The sequence below is a fragment of the Hemiscyllium ocellatum genome, chromosome 10, assembly GCF_020745735.1.
Source record: "Hemiscyllium ocellatum isolate sHemOce1 chromosome 10, sHemOce1.pat.X.cur, whole genome shotgun sequence".
Classification (NCBI taxonomy): domain Eukaryota; kingdom Metazoa; phylum Chordata; class Chondrichthyes; order Orectolobiformes; family Hemiscylliidae; genus Hemiscyllium; species Hemiscyllium ocellatum.
In genome coordinates this window covers 71,703,594-71,728,270 of record NC_083410.1, presented here as the reverse complement: position 1 = coordinate 71,728,270, position 24,677 = coordinate 71,703,594, and the positions used below count along the sequence as shown (strand labels likewise).

Here is a 24,677-nt window from a genome sequence, read left to right as displayed (position 1 = left end):
TGTGTATGATAAATGGACAAAGTCTTTTCCCTAGGGTGTGGGAATCCAGAACTAGAGGGCATGGGTTTTGGGTGACAGGGGAAAGATATAAAAGAGGCCTAAAGGGAAACTTTTTCACACAGAGAGTGGTATGTGTGTGGAATGAGCTGCCAGAGGAAGTGGTGGAGGCTCGTATAATTGCAACATTTAAAAGGCATTTGGATGGGTATATGAATGGGAAAGGTTTGGAGGGATATGGGCCGGGTGCTAGCAGGTGGGACTAGATTGGGCTGGGATATCTGGTTGGCATAGACGGGTTGGACTAAAGGGTCTGTTTCCGTGCTGTACATCTCTATGACTCCATGACTGTATTGTTAAATAATTCAGTAAGCAATGATTGTGAATGAGGTTAAAGGGAGAAATAAAAGAGATAGAAGACTGAAACAGATGAGTAAGATAGTCAATAACTGAGTAGAAAGCTTAGAATAAGGATAGAGTTATCATTTGATTAAAAGAAAAACCTTGTATTCTTATGAAGATCATCAAGGAAGTGCATTCAGAGCCAAATCCACGGTAATCACTTGTAGCAGGTTGAAACAAAAAAAAACAATAATAATAGCAAATTCAATAGTTAGAGAAGCACACTGGTGTTTCTGCAGCCACAGTATGACTCCAGGATGTATGTTGCCTCCCTGGTGACAGGATCAAAAATGTCAGCTCACAGCTACAGAGTAACATGAGAGAGTAGAGTGGACTATGAGGAGTCACTGCCCACACCAGAACCAGCAACAGAGGTAAAAAGAGGATTGCAGACCTACTGTCAGAATTTAGGGAATGAAATAGGAAATCAAATCAGCAATTAGGAACTCTAATATATTAACCTCCACATTACTCCCGGTAATACACTTATTGAGTGCAAAAAGGAAGATGGAGCATATAAATGCTTGACTGGGATGATGGTAAGGGGGAAAACTTTAGATTCTTGGGAATTCAAATCAGTACTGAGAGAAGGAATCTGATCAGGCCAGGAATGATAGATATAAATAAGGTCAGGACCAATTTCCTTGTGTAATTTGCTAGTGCTATGGAATTTTAAAACTCACTTGGTAGGAGTGCATCAACCAAAATGTCAATACGAGATAGGTACACCAAGAGTACACTGGAATAGAACAAAAGCACTCGAGTAGTTAATAATATGGTAGAGGGTAAATAATAAAGTCTAAATTAGATTTACTAGTTCCCATGCATGTATGTGAATGCCTATGGGGTAAATAGGGTTGGTGAGTTATAGATACAGATCGTAATGAGGAAATATAATGATAACAGAGATCTGTCTCAAAGAAAGGCAGGACAGGATACAACGTGCTATGAAAAGATAGAAAGGAATTAAAGGGAGAGGGATGGTTGCCCTATTAATTAATATGAACATTCAACTGGTGGAAATAGAGAATACTCCAGAGAGATATAAGGGACCTATAAAGTGCAGTTACATTGCTCACTATAGTCCGCAGGTCAGCAACAAGTGGCAAAGCTATGGAGGAACAAATTTACAGGACAATTGAGAAATCAAAGTATGAGGTACATTATAATGAGGGAGTTTAACCATCAGAATGCAGACTAGGATAATAATGTAAAAGCAGAAAAGGCGAGGAGCTTCTTGAGGGTGTTCAGCAGTATGTTTGCAATCCATGAGAAAGTAGGTTCTGCTGGACCCAGTTCTTGAGAATAAATTGGACCACATAGATCATGACTGTTGGAAGATATTTAGCAAATAGTGATCATTGTATGATGTGGTTAGGTTGGCAATAGTAAGGGGCAAGGAGCAATCCAGATTAAGAATAATTAACTGGAGAATAAGAATGGATCTGTAATTGAGCAATGGGTTGCATTTAAAGAAAAGGTAGTTTACATGCAGTCAAGTTGTACTCCCATGAAGGGTAAGGGTAGTAGAGCAGAAAATATCCAGAAAAAAGTATGCTTATACAGATTTCAGGTAGATATGCGATTAAGAGCCAAGCGGAATATAGAAGGTTTAAAGAGGAATTGAAAACGCAAATAGAATAAGCAAAACCAAAAAAAAATTCAATGAAAAGTTCAGGAGGTCATGCCAAGTGTAGCACCAGGCATGTCTAAAAATAAGCTGTCACCTGGTGAAGCTAAAATACGGCATACGGGTATGCCAAGCATTGTAAGTGGTATGTAATAACAAGAGCTAAATTAGTCCCCAACCAATTATCAGATCTGAGCTCTGAGTGGCAGTGAGCAATTAAATAATTAACAGGAAAAACAGGCTTTACATAGAACATCATCCTCAATAATAAAGAAGTGCAGCACATGAGTGGAAAGGAAAATAAATACTATATTTGCATTCATCTTTGACCAAAAGTGCCATGTGATTCATCTCTGCCTCTTCATGGGGTCCCCAGCATTTTAGTTGCTAGTTTTTAGCCAGCTTAATTCACTCCATATGATATCAAGAAACTGCTTGAAGATACTGCAAATGCTCTGACAACATTCCAGTAATAATATTGAAGAATCATGTTCCAAAACTAAATGTGCCCCGAAGCCAGGCTGTTCTAAAATAGTAATAAAACTGCCAGCTACATAGCAATGTGAAAAATTACACAGGTATACCCTGCATACAGAAACAGGACAAATCCAACCTGACCAATTACTGCATCATCAGTCCATTGCCTATGGAAATTGGCTTCATCAGCTGTATCATAAGATCAGAAAATAGGATGTTTGCTGATGTTTATGCAAAGTTCAGCAACATTCATGACTCTTCAAATACGGGAACAATCCATGTCTGTCTACAACAGGTGGCACGGTGGCACAGTGATTAGCACTACTGCCTCACAGCGCCAGAGACCTGGGTTCAATTCCCACCTCAGGCAACTGTCTGTGTGGAGTTTGCACGTTCTTCCAGTGTCTACTCGGGTTTCCTCCGTGTGCCCTGGTTTCCTCCCACAGCCCAAAAATGTGCAGGTCAGGTGAATTGGCCATGCTAAATTGCTAATGTAGGGAATGGGTCCAGGTGGGTTGCTCTTCGGAGGGTCGGTGTGGACTTGTTGGGCTGAAGGGCCTGTTTCCACATTGTGAGTAATCTAATCTAATCTAAAGGTATGGCTTGATAGATGGAATGTTATAGTCACAACACAGAAGTGCCTGGCAATGGCCATCTTCAACAAGAGAGAATCCTATCATGTAGCCTTGACATTCAACGGCATTGCTATCACTGAATTCTCCACTATCAGCACCCTGGAAGCTACCATTGACTAGAAATTAGAAATTAGCATCAAAAAGTGTGGTGCAGGAAAAGCACAGCAGGTCAGGCAGCGTCCAAGGAGCAGGAGAATCGATGTTTTGGGCATACGCCCTTCATCAGCATTCCTGCCTGACCCGCTGTGTTTTCCAGTGCTACGCTTTTCAACTCTGATCTCTGCCATCTGCTGTCCTCCCTTTCTCTTAGAAACTGAATTAGACCAGTCATATCATCACTGTGCCTTGAAGCAGTCAGAGGCTGGGAAGCTGTATCTTTTGATCCTCCAAAGCCTATGTACACAGCAATCAACGAGTCTGGAGGCTGATTTGAAATAAGGAATTAATATAAGTCTGTCAGTGATGTAACTGGTAAAATAATCAAGATGTGCTAAGGGAAAATTCTGAGATATAAACTGTTAAACAAACAGTACTTTGTTAATGTTATATATACTAACATAATCTATTACAGAGAATTGGAGTGAATATGACTGTGTCCAGATTACTGGTAGGAGAGATGAAGGCAATTGATTCATTGCACTTTCAGGGGACTGCAATAAACTGAGCCTTACATTAAAGACAGAGTGATCCAGGACATAGACCATTTCTCCATGGTATTCCCATCACAACCAATGTGATTAAATATTCTCAATTTGCCCACTAACACTGAAGACATTTGTCAGTATCCAGGACAAAATATCCCACTTGACTGGCACTATATTCCCCACCTTCAATTTTCACTTCCTCTACCACCAATGAACAGTGTTTGTCCAGACACCTAAAGTATTTAGCATTGTTAAAAAAGAGGTATTGGTTAGCTGTCTGTACTTAAACTTGATTTGACGCCAGCAATGGATGAGATACATCTGATGATTCTGAGGGAAGTGAGAATGAAATTGTCGATCAGTTGACTGTATGTTTTGAATTATCTTTAGACTTGGATGGTACTGAACAAAAGTGATGTTTGCCAAATTTTTACTACAAGCCAATGAATTTAACCAAAGTGGGGAAAAGTTTAGAGTCAATAATTTGGGAAAAAATTAATATTTTGGCAAATGTCAAGTGAAGAAAACTGACATGATTTGTTAATGCAAATTGTGTTGAACTACCGTGCTGATTTTTTAAAAAATGATATTACAGAGGGTTGATGATGTTATGTACATGGGCTTCCAAGGGTTTTTTGATGGTACAGTAAATAAGTAAGTCAATATACACCAGGAATAGGACAGTAGCAATATGGGCATAAAATTGGCTGAATAATGGGAAATAATAAACAATATTTTTTCAGAAGTGCAAGTCCCTAGAACTTCTGATCCCTGATTTTCCTAGTATATATTAGTGATGTAGATTTTGGCATTAAGAACAAATTCTCTAAATTCACCAATTTTTTCAAAAAAAATTAGAAATCTGAGAACAGTGTAAAATTTCAAAAGGGCATAGACAGACTGGCAGAATGGGCAGACAAGTAATAGATGATAAAAGGGGACCTTTTCATGTTTGCACTATAGTGTAGCAAAATGTAGTTGGGCCTCAGCTATTTTCAAGCTATGTTAATGCCTTTGGCAAAGATACCAAGAATAGTGCAGCCACTGGTCAGGGGGAAAAAAAGAAATGTAAAGGGATGTAAACATGTTAAGTAAGCAAGCAACAAGATGTCAGATGGAGTAAAACATAGAGAAGTGTGAAGTACTGTGTACAGTTCTAGTCACCATGCTACAGGAAGGATATTATTAAATTGGAGAGGATTGAGGAAAGAGTTACCAGAATGTTGCTGGGCAGGTGGGTATTGAGTTATAAGGAGAGGCTGGATAGCATCAGTCTTCTTTCACTGGAGCATAGGAGGTTGAAGGGTGACCTTATAGAGGTTTATAAAATCATGAGGGGCATAGGTTAGATGAATAGTAAGTATCCAAGTTCAAAACTAAGGGGTATATTTTTCAGATGAGAAGAGAAAGATTTATAAGGGACCTGAGGGGCAATTTCTTTCACACACAGTGGTTTGTATGCAGAATAAATTGCTAGAGAAAGTGTTAGATGCAGATACAGTCACAACATTGAAAAGATACTTGGACAGATAAATGAATAGGAAATGTATAGAGGGATTGGGACCAAACACAGGCAAGTGGGACTGGTTTAGTTTGGGAAACTTGGTCAGCATGGAAGGGTCTGTTTCTGTGCTGTAAGACTCTAAAGGTCTTGCTACAATTGTCATGTTTTGGTAGGAACACAGCTGGTGTTCTGCGAACAGTTTTGGTCTTCGTATTCAATTATTAGTCTACTTGTTTTGGAGATAGTACCGTGAAGAGTCATTAGATTCATTTCTGGGATAAGAATTGTTTTGTGATGACAATCTGAATAAATTGCACCAATGCTGTCTGAATGCAGGTGATCTAATTGAAACTTTTAAGATTCTGAAGGATTTTGGGGCTCTCTTATGGTGCAGTGGTAATGTCTCTACCCCTGGACTGGGAGGCCACTCAAATGCCACTAGCTCCAGGGGTGTGTTGTAACATCTCTGAATAGGTTAATCAGAAAAATCACCTAAATAATAACACTGAAGGAGTTTGGCAGGATAGTTGCAGGGGTTGCTTCCTCTTGCTAGAACATGTAGACAAGGATAGTAGATCAGATATGCAGGTAAAAGATGAGACATTTCCTCACTCAAAGGATTATGAATATCTGGATTTCTCTATCCCAAAGAAATTGCATGCGCCATTTTTGAATATATTCATGGATAGGACTGGGCAATCCTTGGTTTATTCAGGAATAAATTGCATTACTCAGGAAAGTATTGAAGAAGAAGATGGGAAAGCTGGTGTAAAGAGTCCTATGCATCACAACTCCTATATTTTATGTTTTTATGTGCTTACTAAGATGTGGCCATTAAACTGGCTCCTCCTCATGTTCTCTTAATCAGTTTTCTCTTTAGTTTCTTGAGAATTTTGAGGACAACTCCATGTGAAACTACAGGAAGGTTTTCTGTTTCATTCATTGAACAGATCAGGTGCAGCACAGTCAAGTGCTTGTTGAATCTGCCCTATTTGTTGTTCTGTTCCAAGTTCAGAAGGACATCCTATTTACAATGTGACACCCGTTTTACACACTTGACAATTAAATGTCAGTTAATACCAAATTTGAGGCTCAGATTCATTTCCCTTGGGTTACTTAACAAGCAGAGAAGACTTATACTGTCTACTTCCACCGTTTATACCACTCATTTCAGCCTCTTTTGGAAAAGCTTTGTTTAAAACTCCCTGAATCGAGAAAATATGAGAATGGATGTAAATTATGGAGTGTTAGAGCAAATCCATTTATTCCTTATGAAAACTGAACCTCAATGATAAACCACTGACAAGCATGTCTATTTTGTTTGAAATGTGATTATGATATTGGTTGGTGGAGTTTGATTTTTCAATGATTTCAATAAACTGTTGCCAGTGAATAGTTGAGAAAATTCACATATGTGGTTTTGATAGTTTGAGAGTTCCCAATCTCAGCAGCCCCTTTGGTACTGAGCAGATACACAGCACTTGCTGACAGAACAGCCCCCTCTTCTGATATAAGCAAAGTCAAATGCTTTATGGTTTAGTTGGTTTGTAAGGTTTGTATAAGCAAGGAAATTTCCCATTGAATTCCTCATTAGTTCATACTAATTTGCAGAATACACTATTTGTAAATTGACGGGTGACTTTGAAAATATTTCAGGCAGTAACTCTCCTAGAAAGAGCAGGTTGTTTTCAGGATTTTTGCGTAAATATTTATATATATTAAAAAAATCAAGAATTTAAAATTGTATTTAGCTGAAAATTAAATGGAAATTCAGAATTCTGTGTGCAAGGGGTAAATTCTTTCCTCTTGTTCATTCATGAGTGTGTATTTTCCAAATCTCTTGATGCAGAGAAGGTTTATTTTCTTAATACATTGTAAATGTGAACATCTGCTTAATATTTATGAATGATATGACAAACAGCTGTTTTGTGGGAAAGAATCACAAATCCAAAAGTAATCCCAAAAGCTGTTCATTTGTATGTTTGTGAACAATGATTTAGGTCTTAACAGACTGGAGTGGTGTTAATGGTAAAAGTTAGATTTATGTCTTTGTTTTACATCTTGCACATCAGAGAAAGTATAGATTCAATGTTACAATATGTTACAATACATATGTACAATACAAGGAGAAAGTGAGGTCTGCAGATGCTGGAGATCAGAGCTGAAAATGTGTTGCTGGAAAAGCGCAGCAGGTCAGGCAGCATCCAAGGAACAGGAAATTCGACGTTTCGGGCATAAGCCCTTCATCAGGAATGAGGAAAGTGTGTCCAGCAGGCTAAGATAAAAGGTAGGGAGGAGGGTCTTGGGGGAGGGGCGATGGAGATGTGATAGGTGGAAGGAGGTCAAGGTGAGGGTGATAGGCCAGAGTGGGGTGGGGGCGGAGAGGTCAGGAAGAAGATTGCAGGTTAGGAAGGCGGTGCTGAGTTCGAGGCCTGCAATCTTCTTCCTGACCTCTCCGCCCCCACCCCACTCCGGCCTATCAACCTCACCTTGACCTCCTTCCACCTATCACATCTCCATCGCCCCTCCCCCAAGTCCCTCCTCCCCACCTTTTATCTTAGCCTGCTGGACACACTTTCCTCATTCCTGATGAAGGGCTTATGCCCGAAACATCGAATTTCCTGTTCCTTGGATGCTGCCTGACCTGCTGCGCTTTTCCAGCAACACATTTTCAGATATGAATAATACAATACAATACAATATGATACAGATATGTTACAATGTTACAATATGCTATTGCCTGGTTTAAGGCTGCATTTATTCATCTGCATTTTTACAATATTTAGCATCTTGTGAATCAGGCATACAGAATTCCCATCTTTTTCATCCTGCTTAGATAATAATTTTCTAGATCATTTAGGTAAGACACTAACCTCGACCATATCCAATATAAGACACCTAATGGACAATTTGTTGAAGAACAAAGGATCAACATTTATGCTCCAATCATCCAAACAGAACCACGTTTCCTGGCCACTAATTTCAAGATTATTTGTTTTTCCTTATTCTCCCCATGTACAGTCTCCTTGTGTCTGCATGGGTTTCCTCTGGATGCTCCGGTTTCCTTCCACAGTACAAAGATGTACAGGTTAGGTGAATTGGCCATGCTAAAATGTCCATAGTGTTCAGGGATGTGTAGGTTATGTGCATTAGTCAGCGGTAAATGTAGAATAATAGGGTAGGGGAATGGGGCTGGGTAGGTTACTCTTCAGAGGGTTGGATCAAAGGGCCCCACACAGTAGGGATTCTATATCTATATCTTAGAACAGCACGGCACAGGAATAGACACATTGGCCTGCCATATCTTCACCAACCATGATGCCATTTTAAGCTAATCTTATCTGTCAGCATATGGTCTGTATTCTTCCTTGTCCTGTCTGTTCATGTTTCTGTTTAGATGTCTCTTAAACTTTGATAACGTATCTGCTTCTACCATCTTCCCAGGCAACGTGTTGCACGCACCTACCACCCTCTTTGTAAAAAATAATATTTCTCACCAATCTCCTTTGAACTCTTACACTCTCACCTTAAATGTATGTCCCCTAGTATTTGATACTTCTAACCATCCACCCTACCCATGCCTATCACAATTTTATGTACTTCTGTCAGGTCACCTCTCAGCCTCTGATGGTCTACCAAAAATGATCCAAGTTTGTCCACCCTCTCCTTATAGTTAATACAATCTAATACAGGCAATTGGTAAACCTCTTCCGCATCCTCTCTGAAGCCTTCACATCCGTTCTATAGCACTGCGACCAGAACTTCACACAATACTCCGATCCTTCATACTCAATGCCCTGAATGCTGAAGGCAAGCGTGCCGGACACCACCTTTACCATTTTATCCACTTGTGTTGCGACTTTCAGAGAGTTATGGACTTGCACTCAGAATCTTTCTGTATATCAGCGCTTCTAAGACACCTGCCATTTGCTGTATACTTTTTTCTTGCATTTGACCTCCCAAAATACATCATCTCACACATGTCTGGATTAAACTCTCAACTGTCACTTCTCTGCCCAACTTACCTGCTGTTTGCTTTGACAACCTTCCTCACTATCCACAACTGCATCAATTTTTATGTCAACCATAAACTTACTAATCAGACCCCACTTATATTTTATACATTAATAAAAAAGATCCTGCCACTGATCCTTGTGGAACACCATTGACCTATGGTTAAGCCAGTTTTGTATCCAACTTACCAACTCACCATGGATTCAGCCTGCTATGAGGCACCTTGTCAAATACTTTAGTAAAGTCCATGTTGACAACACTGATTGCCCTACCCTCATCAGGCATCTTCATAACTTCTTCAAATAATTCAAATTTGTAAGACAAGACCTTCCTGCTTAAAGCCAGGCTGTCTATCCCTAATAAGTCAGTAAGGCATTGGACAAGGTTCCCCATGGGAGACTGGTTAGCAAGGTTAGATCTCATGGAATACAGGGAGAACTAGTCATTTGGATACAGAATTGGCTCGAAGGTAGAAGACAGAGGGTGATGGTGGAGGGTTGTTTTTCAGACTGGAGACTTGTGACCAGTGGTATGCCATAAGAATGGGTGCTGGGTCCACTATGTTTCATCATTTATATAAAGGATTTGGATATAAATATAGGACGTATAGTTAGTAAGTTTGCAGATGACACCAAAATTAGAAGTGTAGTGGACAGTGAAGAAGGTTACCTCAGATTACAATGGGATCTTGATCAGATGGGCCAGTGGGCTGAGAAGTGGCAGATTGAGTTTAATTTAGATAAATGCGAGGTGCTGAATTTTAGGAAAGCAAGTCAGAGCAGGACTTTTACACATAAAAGTAAATTCCTAAGAAATATTGCTGAGCAAAGAGATCTTGGTGTGCAGGTCCATAGCTCCTTGAAAGTAGAGTCATATATAAAAAGGATAGTGAAGAAGGCGTTTGATATGCTTTCCATTATTGGTCAGAGCATTGAGTATAGGAGTTGGGAGGTCATGTTGTGGCTGGACAGGATTTTTGGAATATTGTGTGCAATTCTGTTCTCCCTCCTATCAAAAGGATGTTGTGAAACTTGAAAGGGTTCGGAAAAGATTTACAAGGATGTTGCCAAGGTTGAAGGATTTGAGCTATAAGGAGAGGCTGAATAGGCTGGGGCTGTTTTCCTTGGAGGGTTGGAGGCTGATGGGTGACCTTATGGAGGTTTATAGAGGAGCATGGATAGGATAAATAGACAAAGTCTTTTCCCTGGGGTGGGTGAGTCCAGAATTCACCCACCCCAGGGGCATAGGCTTAAGGTGAGTGGGAAAAGATATAAAAGGGACCTAAGGGGCAACTTTTTCATGCAGAAGGTGGTGTTTGTATGGAATGAGCTGCTAGAGGAAGTGGTGGAGTCTGGTACAATTGCAACATTTAAAAGGCATCTGGATGGATATATGAATAGGAAGAGTTTAGAGGATATGGGCCAAGTGCTCGCAAAAGGGACTAGATTGGGTTGGGATATCTGTTCAACTTGGAATAGTTGGATCGAAGGGTCTATTTCCGTCCTATACATCTCCATGACTCCAAGTCCATTCTTTTGCAAATGCAAGTAAATCTTGTCACTAAGAATATTCTCCAATAATTTCCAGACCACTGATGTAAGGCTCACCAGCCTATAATTGTCCCTGTTGAACTGTCTTAAACAAAGGAATAACATTGACTGTTCTCCAGTCTTCTGGGATCTTGCCTGTGGCTAAAGGGGACACAAAGATCTCTGTCAAAGTCCCAGCAATCTCTTCCCTTGCCTCCTTCAGTATCCTGGGATAGAATCCAATAGGCCCTGGGGACTTTATTTACCTTAATAAAGGTACCTTCAAGACACCCAATAGCACCATCTCCTTGACATGCCCTAGGATATCAATATGCCCTGCCCTAATCTTGCTATTGTCCATGTTCTTCACCTTGATGAATGCCAATGTTAAATATTCATTAAGGACCTCCCCCAGTTCCTCTGGCTTCATACACACATTTCCCCCTATGCCGTTGAGTGGACTTATCCTTTCACCACCTACCCTCTTGCTCTTAGTATATGTGTAAAATGCCTTGGGATTCTCCTTAATTCTACCACCAGGGACATGTTATGGCCTCATCTAGCCCTCCTAATTTATTGTTTATGTTCTGTCTTGCTTCCTTTATATCCTCAAGGATATGTCTGAGTTCAGTTTCCTAAATGTTACATATGCTTTCTTTACCTTTTTGCTAAACTTTCAATATCTTTTGGCATCCAGGGTTCCCAAATTTTGCCATCCTTTTCTTTCATCCTTGCATGAACATGCAGATCCGGAACTTTGATCTAAAGGCCTTTAAAAGACTCTTACATGTCAGCTGATGGTTTTACCTTCAAATAGCTGTCCCCAATCTAATTTCTCCAGTTCCTGCCCATCACTGTTGTAATTAGCCTTCCCCAAATTTAGTTCTTTTGCCTAATGATAACTTACAGAATTATGATCACTGTTCACAAAGTACTGCTCCATTGAAATTTCAACCTGTCAGGCTCATTCCCCAATCAAAATCTAATATGGCCCCTTTCCTAGTTCTACGTATTGTTTCAGAAACCCTCCTGATGCAACTAACAAATTCTGCCAGATGCAAGCCCCTGACACTAAAGGTATTCCAGTCGATATTGGAAAAGTTAAAGTTACCTACTACAACAACCTTGTTCTTTTTACATCTTTCCACAGACTCTTTACATAACTCTTCCTCTATCTATCTCTGGCCATTGGGAGGCTTGCAGTATTACCCTATTATAGTGATTGCACCTTTCTTATTCCTGAGTTCTACCCGTATTGGTTTGCTGGATGAACCCTCTCTTAGAGCAGTTGTAACATTCTCTTTAATCAGCAGTGCAATTCCTCCAATCCTTTTACATCCCTGTGTATCATGCCTGAACATGCCTGAAACATTAAAACCCTGGATCATTGAACTACCAGTCCTGCTTTTCTCACAATAATTTTCTGTAATGGCTGCAACATCTTAGTCCCATGTATTAAACATATGCTCTAAGCTCATCTGTGTTAACTTGTTACACTCCTTGCATTACAGTAAATACACTTCAGACTGTCAGTCCTGCTGTGTCCATTAACACCTGACCTTGCCTATTCTTCCTAGTACACTTCATTCAACATGTACCTTCTGCTCAGTCACTCCACATGCTTACCTACTGCTGTTTCCCATACCCCTGTCACATTAGTTCAAATCTTCCAGAGTGTCACATGCAAAGCACTAAGAATATTGGCATCCCTCCAGCTTATGGGCAACCTGTCCTCCTTGTTCAGGTCCCTAATGTCCTGAAAGGTATCCCAATGGTTCAGATAATCTGAAGCCTTCCCTCCTATATCAGCTGTTTAGCCAAGCATTCAACTGTGTTGTCTTCTATTTCTGACCTTGCTAGCAAGTGACATAGGGAGTAAGGCCAAGATTACAATTCTAGAGATTCTGCTTTTCGGGTTTCTACCTAACTCGATGAATTCCTTTTGCAGGACTACATCTCTCTCTAGTTATATCAATATGGACCTTGACCTCCGGCTGTTCATCCTCCCCTTTCAGAATGTCTATACCTGCTCAGAGACTCTGGCAGCAGCAAGGCAACACACCATCCTGGACTCTCACTCATGGCCACAAACGTGCTTATCCATGCCCCTGACTATAGAATTCCTTACCACTATTGCTCATCTGCACTTTGGCATTGTTATACAACAGGGAGTGTCAATTGTGGCACCACTGATCTGGCTGTTGCAGCCTTCCCCTAAGAGGCCATTCCCCTAAACAGTATCCAAAATAGTATACTTGTTTGATAGCAGAATAGCCACAGGGGACTCCTGCACTACCTGTCTGCCCCTCCCCTGTAGGTGGTTGCTACTTTTCCCACTATTTCAGCAGCAGTTAACAAATCAAACTTCTTTTGTTAACCATAAGCTTGAACGACCTGAAAATATTAAAAATGCACATCTCTTTCCATGCATAGTTTGCCTAAAGGGGTTTAAAAGTCAATCACAAAGTATCGAATTAGAACGAAATAGAGGTAATAAATTCCTTGAAAGACACTAGAAAAAGCATTTTCAACAATTAGTCAGCACTCATGGTCTTGTTTTTTCACGTTGTGCTGCCCCACAAATTATAGGATTCATTGACTATTCTTTGCCACCGGCAATGTATTGTGGCTGGAGTGTGTATGACATTACTATCCTTGTGTATAGTCTCCTTCTCTTGTGATCATAATTACCAATCAGCATAGAGGAGATTGTGTGTGCAGGTGTAACTTAGTCATTCTCACTGATCCGAGTCAAGAGTGTAGTGCTAGAAAAGCACAGCTGGTCAGGCAGCATCTGAGTAGCAGGAGAATTGATGTTTCGTGCGTAAGCCCTTCATCAGGAATGGCTAAGTTCTTTTGTGTCTGATATGGTGGAGAAAAGCGTGTGCTGAATGTGCGACTTCTTCTGCACCACACTCTCAATTCTGATCTCCAAAATCTACAGTCTCCACTTTCTCCTATTCTCACTGATCCGCCTTTTCCTGTAGCCCTGCAATTAATTTCTGTTCAGTTCTCCAATTCCCTTCTAAAAAGTCACAATGGAATTAGCCCCACCACAGTCCCAGTCAGTTACTTACAGGTCTGAACCATTCACAGTGTATAAAAGAAAATATTTTCACGCACAAAAAGTATCCTGGAATTCACGTGCATGCACACACACATGCATCTGAATGTGTATTGCATAGGGCTGAGATGTCTTCCTTTTTGTTCGTTAAGCGTGCTGATCTTATCAAGAAGCAAGTTTAAACTTTCTAAAAACATTGTTTACTCTTAAAACTTCACTCCTTTTAGGACCAATTCTTTTTTTTTGTAGTTCCTTCTCTTTGATGTGAGATGCTTGCTTCAATTCTTATCCTTGATTATCATGCTAGATCCCTCAGGTTTGGCCTCTCCTTCCTCACTGCATTCTTTCTGACTTTATTTTGGCTTCAGTCTTTGAATTACTGCCTGTTTTGAGTTACTCTTTCTGGAACCTTCTTGTGAGATTTGGCTGCTGCCATACTTTTAATCCCAATGTGATTCTTGCTGTACTTGCCTTCCTCTTCTAAACTCACTTTTCTCAACAACATTCCTGCTCACTCTCTCCTGCCACTTTAATCTGTTGGGTTTTTTTTTGCTGATTGCAGGTGCACTGCAGTAGTTCAAGAAGGTAGTTCCTCACCACCTTCTAAAGGGCAACTAGGGACGAGCAATAAAGGCTAATCAGCTAGTGACACCCATATCCTATGAATGAATAAAAAGAAAAAAAGTTCCCAGCACTGGTTCAGGTTCATTTCTTCTGTTGGGAAATACTATCCAGAAATTTTAAGTCCAGTTCTAAAGAAATGTGTCTGTTTTTCTATTCACAGATGCAGACAGACCACCTGTGTTTCTCCAGCAATTTCTGTTTTTGTTTTAGATTTCCAACATCTGCAGATCATTATTTTATTATACCATGGCACAGTGGCTCAGTGTTAGCACTGCTGGTCGTAGCACCAGGGACCCGAGTTCAATTCCTGCCTCAGGCAACTGCCTGTGTGGAGTTTGCATATTCTCCCTGTATCTGCGTGGGTTTCCTCTGGGTGCTCCGGTCTCCTCCCACAGTCCAAATGTGTGCAGGTCAAGTGAAGTGGCCATGCTAAATTGCCCATAGTGTTAGCCAGGGGTAAATGTAGAGGAATGGGTCTGGGTGGGTTGCTCTTTGGAGGGTCAGTGTGGATTTGTTGGGCCGAAGAGCCTGTTTCCACACTGTAGGTAATCTAATCTAATCAAAATTCATTATAATTAGTTATTGCCTCATGTTTGGTATTTCCATGGTCCTTATAGTGCTGAACTTTAATATTAAGGTAATGCTTAGTGATTTTCATTATCTATCCTTAAGGGTCCTAATTTACTTCACCTAAAATTGTTTGTTTTGTGTGTTGTTTTGTGCTTTTAAGTCTTGTGTTCATCTTTAGATCTCTTCATTCACAGTCTCCAAAAAAACTTTGTTCCTGTGAAGCTCACTTCATAAGATTGAACTGTAAACCTCCAAAATCCTTGGCACTCTTCTGTAAATCTATTGCAATGAGCTAATTCTTTAATTTTTTAAACATTTTGGGTCCCTCTGAATTTTGCATTGTATGCTAACCATGCCTCTCTTGGTGATCTATGCAAGGCTAGGATATGCTGTGGTATTTGGAATATCAAGGAAGCCTTTTCTATCTGTTGTATTTCTCAAGGACTTAGCAGCTGAGGACAATATGATGCAGCTGTGAGGTAGAGAATATTGTAGATAGCACATATAGAGTCATACTGCAGCCTAAGACTCCAAGGCAGGAAGGAATGAGTGACCACCTCAGAGCAAGAAAGCTAGGCTGGTGGTATTTGAATCTCCTGTGGTTGTCCCTCTTCAAAACAGGCGTACATCTTTGGATATTGTTGAGGAGGAATGGTTTCACAGAGGAAAACAGCAACTGCCACATGTGTTGCACCACAGTTGGCTCTGTTGAACAGGGGACGAGTAAGAAGTGTGGGAATGCAATAGTTATAGGGGATTCAGTTATAAGAAACAGACAGGTGTTTCTATGGTGGCAAATAAGGCTCCAGGATGGTATGTTGCCTCTGTGTTGTTTGGCTCAAGGATGACTCAGAGCACTACCAGCCATTTTGGAGTTGGCACGTGAAGATGTCATGGTACACATTGGCAAAAATTGCATCTGTAAAAAACATGGATGAATTCCTAAAAGCAGACTATAGGGAGTTAGGAAGCATGTTAAAATTTAAAGGTAGGATTGTCAACAGTGCCACGTGTTATTTACAGTATAAGTGGAATATATAAGATGAATATGTAGTTGAGATGATACTGAGGAGGGTTTCAGATTCCTGGGGAAGTGGGACCAGTACAAACTAGATGGATTACAGCTGAGCAGGACTGGGACTGATGTCTTCCGGAAGTATTTGGGAGTGATTAGGAAGGCTTTAAACTAAAATGGCAGGTGATGGGCATCTATGCAAGGTTTCAAAGAAAGGGAAATCAAGAACAGGTACAAAAAACAAAGGAGAATAAGCAAAACAGTAGACAGAGAAATCATAATGGGACTGGGACAAGAAATGTTGAAAAGCTGAGCTTTCAGGTTTTAGATTACTTACTTTAGATATTCAGTTCCCATCTCTGGTCACCCTGCAACCATGTCTCATAAATCCCAAATATATCATACCTGCTTTCATCTGTTTGCACAATTAACTCATCCGCTTTATTGTGCTCTACATATTAAGGCTGGTGGAATTCACCATCAGCAGTTGAGGCCAAAATATGTATGATTTCAAGAAGGAGTTGGACATCATCCTTGATACTAAAGAGATCAGAGAATATGGGTGGAAAGCAGAAATGGGCTATTGAGTTGTTTGATCAGCCATGATAATAATGAATGGCAGAATAGGTTCCAAAGACCAATTGGCCTACCCCTACTCCTATTTTCTCTTTCTATGTTTAAAGTCAGAAGTCACAGCAAATTGTAGTCCAACAAGTTTGTTTTGAAATCTCAAGCTTTCGGAGAAAAAACGCACACATGCACAGAATTTATAGGTAGAGAGCTCAGAAGATCAAATGGCTGAATAATAAATCTCTGCAGATAATCAGAAGTATCAGATGGTGTGAGTAAAATGTCAACAGCTGAATAGCAACTGAAGGGATGACCTATAATCTGAGTAATTTGAGTTAAAAATCACACAACACCAGATTATAGTCCAACAGGTTTATTTGGAAGCACAAACTTTTGGAGTGCTGCTCCTTCGTTAGGCAACTAGCGAGGCAGGATCAGAAGACACAGAATTTATAGTAAAAGATCAAAGTGTCATACAACTGGAGGAATTCAAGATGGCGATGATCTAACAGGTCTGCTTTGCTGGACTCTGCACCATAATCCAGGCAGAGTGATGCTTTCAGCCTCCCCTTACTTGGAATGTTTAGGAAAGATGACTAAAAGAAAAGGGCTACGTGGATCCCAACACACAGGCACTCCCCTGCAGCAATGGACACACCCACATCTGCAGCACCAATTCCTGAGCAACAGAGTTTGGTCTAGAGTTCATAAAACTCTGAGAGAAGATTGAATCAGCAATGGAGGAGTCCTGGACCAGACTGGAGCCGATCTCTGCCATGCTACAAAAGAATGAGCAGGAGATCCAACATCTCGGGCAGCGCATGGAGGAAGTGGAGCAGCGAACCATGGTGTTGGAGACTGGCGGGGTGGATTCAAGCCCTGGAAACACAGGTGCAGGCCTTGATCAAGTAAGTTGACAACCCCAAGAATTGCGGTCAGAGAAAAAATGTCCACGTTATCGGGTCACTGGAGTGAGACGAGGGAAGTCAGCTGGTCAGCTTCCTGGAGCAATGGCTCCCACAGCTCCTGGGGTTGGAAGCCAAATCAGGCCAGGTGTGAGTTGAGCGGGCTCACCAGATCGTGGTGCACAGGCCTGGATCAAACCAGCGCCCCTGCCCAGTCCTAGCATGATTTCAGTGTTGCACAGATAAACTTCCAGAATGCTGGGGAAAGACCCACAGGCCCTGATCTACAAGGGACCAAAAATCATGCTTATTCAGGACTTTCCTGGGGCTGTGATCAGAAAGGGGAAAACTTATGATGAAGTAAAGAAGAGGCTGAGAATACTTGAACAATCAGTATTCTCCAAGGTACCTAGCAGTGTTGTGCTTCAGCCATGAAAGACCAATGCATAATTTTGATTCAGTGGAAAGGGCAAAGGATTTCCTAGATAATTTAAAATAGATTTTTTGGGTTAAATATAGAACATAGAACAACACAGCACAGAACAGGCCCTTCGGCCCACGATGTTGTGCCAAACATTTGTCCTAGCTTAAGCACCTATCCATGTACCTATCCAATTGCTACTTAAAGGTCACCAATGATTCTGACTCTGCCATTCCCACAGGCAGCGCATCCCATGCCCCACACTCTCTGGGTAAAAAACCTACCCCTGACATCCCCCCTATACCTTCCACTCTACACCTTAAATTTATGTCCTCTGTTGTACCCGAGGAAAAAGTCTCTGACTGTCTACTCTATCTACTCTATTATGCTTCTCACATAATACTAGGATATATCCCGTCAGGCCCGGGGGACTTGTCTATCTTCAAGTTTTTCAAAATGCCCAACACATCTTCCTTCCTAACAAGTATCTCCTCTAGCTTACCAGTCCGTTTCATACTCTCCTCTTCAACAATACGGTCCCTCTCATTTGTAAATACTGAAGAAAAGTACTCATTCAAGATCTCTCCTATCTCTTCCGACTCAATACACAGTCTCCCACTACTGTCCTTGATCGGACCTACCCTCATTCTCGTCATTCTCATGTTTCTCACATACGCATAAAAAGCCTTGGGGTTATCCTTGATCCTACCCGCCAAAGATTTTTCATGCCCTCTCTTAGCTCTCATAATCCCTTTCTTTAGCTCCCTCCTGGCTATCCTGTATCCCTCCAACGCTCTGTCTGAACCTTGTTTCCTCAACCTTATGTAAGCCTCCTTCTTCCTCCTTACAAGACATTCAACCTCCCTCGTCAACCAAGGTTCCCTCACACGACTATCTCTTTCCTGCCCGACAGGTACATACATATCAAGGACACGTCGTATCTGTTCCTTGAAAAAGTTCCACATTTCAACGACATCCTTCCCTGACAGCCTATGCTCCCAATTTATGCTCCTCAGATCCTGTCTTGCAGCACTGTATTTACCCTTCCCCCAATTGTGGGCGGCACGGTGGCATGTGGGCGGAACGGTGGCACAGTGGTTAGCACTGCTGCCTCACAGCGCCTGAGACCCGGGTTCAATTCCCGACTCGGGCGACTGACTGTGTGGAGTTTGCACGTTCTCCCCGTGTCTGCGTGGGTTTCCTCCGGATGCTCCGGTTTCCTCCCACAGTCCAAAGATGTGCGGGTCAGGTGAATTGGCCATGCTAAATTGCCCGTAGTGTTAGGTAAGGGGTAAATGTAGGGGTATGGGTGGGTTGCGCTTCGGCGGGTCGGTGTGGACTTGTTGGGCCGAAGGGCCTCTTTCCACACTGTAAGTAATCTAATCTAATTGTAAAACCTGCCCTGTTGCATGCACCTATCTCTCTCCATAACCAAGGTGAAAGTCACAGAATTGTGGTCACTATCGCCACTAACAAGCCCATCACTTGTCCCGGTTCGTGACCAAGTACCAAATCCAATATGGCCTCCCCTCTGGTCGGACAATCTTCATACTGAGTTAGAAAAGCTTCCTGGACACACTGCACAAACACCGCCCCGTCCAATCTACTTGATCTAAAGAGCTTCCAATCAATATTTGGGAAGTTGAAATCACCCATGACTACTACCCTGTGGTTTCTGAACCTTTCCAAAATCTGTTTCCCAATCTGTTTCTCCACATCTCTGCTACTATTGAGGGGCCTATAATAAACACCCAACAAGGTGACTGCTCCTTTCCTATTTCTGATTTCAGTCCATACTACCTCCAAAGGCAGATCCCCCTCGAACTGCCTTTCTGCAGCCTTTATACCATTTCTAATTAGCAATGCCACACCCCCCCTTCTTTTTTTTACCACCCCCAATCTTACTGAAACATCTGTAACCAGGAACCTCCAACAACCATTCCTGTCCCTCTTCTATCCACGTTTCCGTGATGGCCACAACATCGTAGTCCCAAGTACCGATCCACGCCTTAAGTTCACCCACCTTATTTCTGATAATCCTTGCGTTGAAATATACACACTTGAGCCCATCTCTGTGTCCGCAAGTATTCCCTGTCAGTGCAACCTTCTCCACAGCCTCCCTACATTCTTGGACATCCTGAAAAACAATTAACCTACTTGCTGGACTACAAGTCCGGATCCCATCCCCCTGCCAAATTAGTTTAAACCCCCCCAAAAGTGCTAGCAAACCTACCCCCCAGGATATTGGTGCCCTTCTGGTTCAGGTGCAACCCGTCCTGTTTGTACAGGTCCCACCTTCCTCAGAATGCAGTCCAATTGTCCAAATACCTGAAGCCCTCCCTGCTACACCATCCTTGCAGCCACGTGTTCAACTGCACTCTCTCCCTATTCCTTTCCTCACTGTCACATGGCACCGACAACAACCCAGAGATGACGACTCTGTCCGTCTTAGTTTTTAGCTTCCAGCCTAACTCCCTGAGCTCCTGAATGACCTCCCCACCCCTCTTCCTACCTATGTCGTTGGTGCCAATGTGCACCACAACTTCTGGCTGCACACCCACCCCCTTTAGGAATCTGAAGACACGGTCCGAGACGTCTCGGAGCCTGGCACCCGGGAGGCAACAAACCATCCGAGAGTCTTGCCCATGTTCACAAAACCGCCTGTCTGTCCCTCTAACTATAAAGTCTCTTATAACTAGCGCTCTCCTCCTCTCCCCCTTTCCCTTCTGGGTCTCAGAGCTGGACCTCGTGCCAGAGATCCGGTCACTGCAGCTTACCCCTGCTAGGCCGTCCCCCCCAACAATATCCAAAGCGGTATACTTATTGTTGAGGGAATGAACACAGGGGATCCCTGCACTGCCTGCTTCCTCCCCTTCCCACCTCTAACTGTTACCCAGCTACCTCTGTTCTCTGGCGTAGCTATGTCCCTGTAGCTTCTATCTATCAACCTCTTAGCCTCTTGAATAATCCTCAGTTCATCCAACTCCAGCTCCCAGTTCCCTAACACGGTCTGTGAGGAGCTGGAGCTGGCTGCATTTCCTGCAGGTGAAGTCGGCAGGAACATTGGTGGTCACCCCTACCTCAAACATCCTGCAGGAGGAACATTCCACTGCCTGCGCTGCCAAAACTCTACACTTAGTCTCCAAAACAAGAACACTAAGTAGCTTACCTGTTCAACCGACTGAGTCCTCTTTTTTAGGTTAGAGGAGGAGGAGGGAGGGTGGGAGACACTACACATGTAGTGTCTCAGGTTCCTTCTCCACTCAAACTTCTTACCTTCCCAGAAGCCTCTGTTGACGACTTCCGGGTTCCCGCTCCTAATTGAAAAAAAATACACACAGACTGCGAAAAGAAAAACGTTAATTTAAACTGGTCTTCACTTATCTTCCGGCTCCCTTCTCTGGGCATCCACTGCAGCACTGAGCTACACATACTATGGACTATGGTATTTTCTTTGTTCTCCCTCTTTACTTTATTTTCCTGACTTTGTTCCTGTAACATCTGGGGTTGTTTCTTCCTTCCCTTTCTTGTTATCTTTGCTAGTCCCTTTTCGCTCTCTCTTTACATCTGGCTCCAAACTGGCTCGCAAAATTTTTAAAAGGAGCATTTCCAAGTGCTCTAAGTGTAAAACAGACATTGATAATCTCACACATTGTTGATCTTGCCATAAGATTCGCAGATATTGGGGCGCCATAGAAAATGCGTTGGAGGAGATCTTGGGGACTGAGGTTAAGGCAGATTCGGTATCCCTCCTCCTGGGATCGCCAAACCTGCCACGTCTGAATGAGGCTCAGAAAACCCCCCTTGGTCTTTTGGGATAGCGTAGGTTAGTGATGGAGCACATCCCCCTAGACTTCCTTACAAGCACGGTGCAGCAGAAAACAGAAAGATGTGGTGGCCCTTTTTGAATCACATACATGCAGACTTGTCAGCCATGCTGATAAGGCCTTTGTCTAGCCGTGAAGACTGTGTCTGGTGGGCCAGGGACCCTGACAGGAAGAATCCCGAACAAATACACGTACGTTAACTGATGCTCCCGATGATGGGAGCTTCGGTGGGCTGGTGCTGAGTGGTGTAAGTTAAGTCAGTTTAGCTCAATTCAAGCTAATTTAATTTAACTTATTATGTTTAATTATTTATGAAATTGAAGTATGGGAAGGTTGTTCTTTTTCTTTCTCTTTTCTCTCTTTTAATATTTCTGATTTGTTTTGTCGGGTAGTAGTTAGTTTATTGTTATTGTTGATGTACCATAAGATTGTTATACTTTTGTAATTTTATAATTTTGTAAAAAATAAAACTCTTTTTCAATAAAAAAGTGTCATACAACTGATGTGATGTATTGAACAAACCAAAATTACTGTTAAGTCTTTGAGCAGTTAGAATGGGTTTGCAGATTTTGATTGATTAATATGTAAATTCCAGAACTTCTTTCAAGTCACAGTCCTTGGAATAACTTTAGGTTTTATAAACAAAAGTGACATCTCAGCTCAGATAATGCATTAAAGATGTGACGTTAGAGTCTATCTGTATCCCAACCTTGAGTCAGACTATTCTATTTCCAAAGTAGGTATTTATAAAGTGTCACGGGGACTGACTGCCTACAGATTGTGTACTTTTTGAACAAAATAGTATTTTTATGCAATGTGATTCTGCATTGTTGTATATCTCAAAGGCTGGCTTGGAGAACGCTTGTCTAAAGATTAGAGGCTGCATGTCCTTGACGACTGCAGTGTTTCCCAACTGGGAGAGAATGCTTCTGTCCGGTGGTTGTTGCATGATGTCCTTTCGTCCCATGTCATAGTGTCTACATAGTCTCACCAATATACCATGCCTCCTCCAAGCAATGCGAGACATCAGATACATTGACAACATTTTCTTCCTCTGGACTCATAGTACAGAATCACTGAAGCGACTACACAATGATGTCAACAAGTTGCAACCCACCATCAGACTTACCATGGACTAGGCTTCAAAATTAGTCTCATTCTTGGACATCTCAAGATGGACACCTCACTACCTTCCTCTATGACAAGCCCACGGATAACTTCACGATGTTGCACTTCTGTAACTTCCACCCTAAACATGTTTAAGAAGCCATCACCTATGGACAAACCCTGCGTATTCATAGGATCCGCTCAGACAAGGAGAAGCACAACAGACCTAAAGGTGCTGAAAAATGCTCTCATAAGAATGGGATATGATGCTCAATGCATCGATCACCTAGTCCCATGTGCCATGACCTCCTCAGAAGGCAGACATTGGACATGACTGATAGGGTACCCTTCATTGTCCAGTACTTTCCTGGAGCAGAGAAACTACACATGTTCTTTGCAGCCTTCGACATGTCATTGATGACAGCAAACATCTCACCAAGATCATCCCTACGCCCCAACTTCTCCCCTACAAACAACTGCCAAATTACTAAATAGGCATCATTCGCAGCAAACTAACCAGCCTTCAGGATAAAATTGACTCCAACACCACACAACCCTATCACAGCAAGCTCTGCAAGACATGTCAGATCTTCGACATAGATACTACTATCACATGTGGGAACACCACCCACCACGTACAAGGAAGATTTTCATGTGACTCAGCCAATGTTGTCTACCTCCTATGATGCAGGCAAGGATGCCCCTGAGGCAAGTACATTGGCGAGACCATACAACAATGAATGATAGGACACTGCACAACAATCATTCCTGATGAAAGACTTTTTCCCCGAAAAGTCCATTCTCCTGTTCATCGGATTTTGCCTGACTTGCTACGCTTTTTCAGCGCCACACTCTCAACCGCAGAACAACTGATTAGATTAGATTACTTACAGTGTGGAAACAGGCCCTTCGGCCCAACAAGTCCACACCGACCCGCCGAAGCGCAACCCACCCATACCCCTACATTTACCTCTTACCTAACACTACGGGCAATTTAGCATGGCCAATTCACCTGACCCGCACATCTTTGGATTGTGGGAGGAAACCGGAGCACCCGGAGGAAACCCACGCAGACACGGGGAGAACGTGCAAACTCCACACAGTCAGTCGCCTGAGTCGGGAATTGAACCCGGGTCTCAAGGGCTGTGAGGCAGCAGTGCTAACCACTGTGCCACCGTGCCGCCCAAAACTACCGGACAGGATTGTTCCCTTCCAGTCAGGAAACACTTAGTGGTCAAGGACATTCATTGGGTAAACGTCCTCCAAGCCCGCCTTTGAGATACACAGCAACGCAGGATCACCAAACAGAAACTGATAGCCAAGTTCTGTATCCGTGAAGACAGCCTCAACCATGATCTTGGGTTCATGTTGTGCTACATTTAACCCCAGCGTACTGTTCTGTATCTGTGAAACGTTACTGTCTTGTTTTGGCACCATCTTGTTAACTTGTTATGATCTCTCTACCTTAATCAGTTTGTATAGTTTTGGATTACTTGCTACTTTGGTTAGACCGTCGGCATGTGACTCATACCTGTCATGTTATTCCAGCCATTTGGTTTGTCTTCAGCACTACCTTATTTTTAACTTTTTGTAATTATCTCTCTGACTCAATTATTTGAACTATAGGTCATCCCTTCAGTTGCTATTCAGGTGTTGACACTTTACTCACACTGTCTGACATTTTTGATCATCTGCAGATACTTATTATTCAGCTATCGACACTCCACTCACAGCATTTGTGT

At 42.2% G+C, this 24,677-nt stretch overlaps 1 protein-coding gene across 1 annotated transcript in view; it reads left to right on the top strand.

Moving 5' to 3' along the window:
* fndc1 (fibronectin type III domain containing 1) overlaps positions 1-24,677 on the top strand; it is a 364,919-nt gene that overhangs the window by 200,549 nt on the left and 139,693 nt on the right. The gene's annotated exons all lie outside the window — the stretch shown is intronic.